The sequence below is a fragment of the Branchiostoma floridae genome, chromosome 2 (genome assembly GCF_000003815.2).
Source record: "Branchiostoma floridae strain S238N-H82 chromosome 2, Bfl_VNyyK, whole genome shotgun sequence".
Classification (NCBI taxonomy): domain Eukaryota; kingdom Metazoa; phylum Chordata; class Leptocardii; order Amphioxiformes; family Branchiostomatidae; genus Branchiostoma; species Branchiostoma floridae.
The window spans coordinates 26,764,778-26,765,670 of NC_049980.1; positions in this window are offsets into that span (position 1 = coordinate 26,764,778).

The following is an 893-nucleotide window of genomic DNA, read 5'->3' on the forward strand; positions in this document are numbered from 1 at the left end:
ACGTACTGACCAACTTTTGTCAAAACAGATAGTTACATCAAAAGTTACGGCCATATAACTGCTCGACTGAAGAATCAGCAGATGTCACAGGCCTTAAACTGCTGAGTAGTTCAGCTGTCTTGTAACAAGTGGTGTCACCACGAGCTGAGGCACATAACGTTATGCAAACAAGATAAGCAGTGAATTAACTTCGCAGTTCTCACGAAGTCGTAAATCGTACATAATTAAAATGATATATCATGTTACTCTGCTTTTTTACGATGAGAATTTGATATCTGTGTTGGACAAGGGTATTTGATTGATTTATTCAGCTATTTGAGTAATTGCAGTAACGTTACACTTACATTGTGTGTACATCTCCATCTGGCACCGATTGAACCCTCGAAAAATAAATTACATATGGCTATGTTGTTAGATAATTTGTGCGGTATGTGGTATATGGTATGTTTTAGGACACGGAGTTGGGTGTGCGAGTATATGAGTCCACTTGTACTGTGTGCATTTCAACACCTGAGTCTTGTTGTTTCCCACAGTTAAGTGCCATTTACCAGATAACGCCCTATACGGTCGGCGCCCGGTAACTATTTCGACGAAGGTGTGTGTGGCGATTTTCAAGACCATTTCAAGTAAGGTAAGGACATGCAAGTTTGTCTGTTTTGTGCGTGATGTGATTTAGATTACTTGTTCTGAGATTACTAGCTATCTACATTTGGTGAACGATTTCGTCAAACGATCTACAGGTCTGTGACCTGAACTGTGATACTGAACTGTGAGAACCTACGTCACGACTCTCACGTCATGCATGTTTGTTAAATGAGTCGTATCTCGTGTTTCCAAACAGAACATTCTAGAAATTCGATGACGCACACGACTTTAACACCCTCTTCCAACTC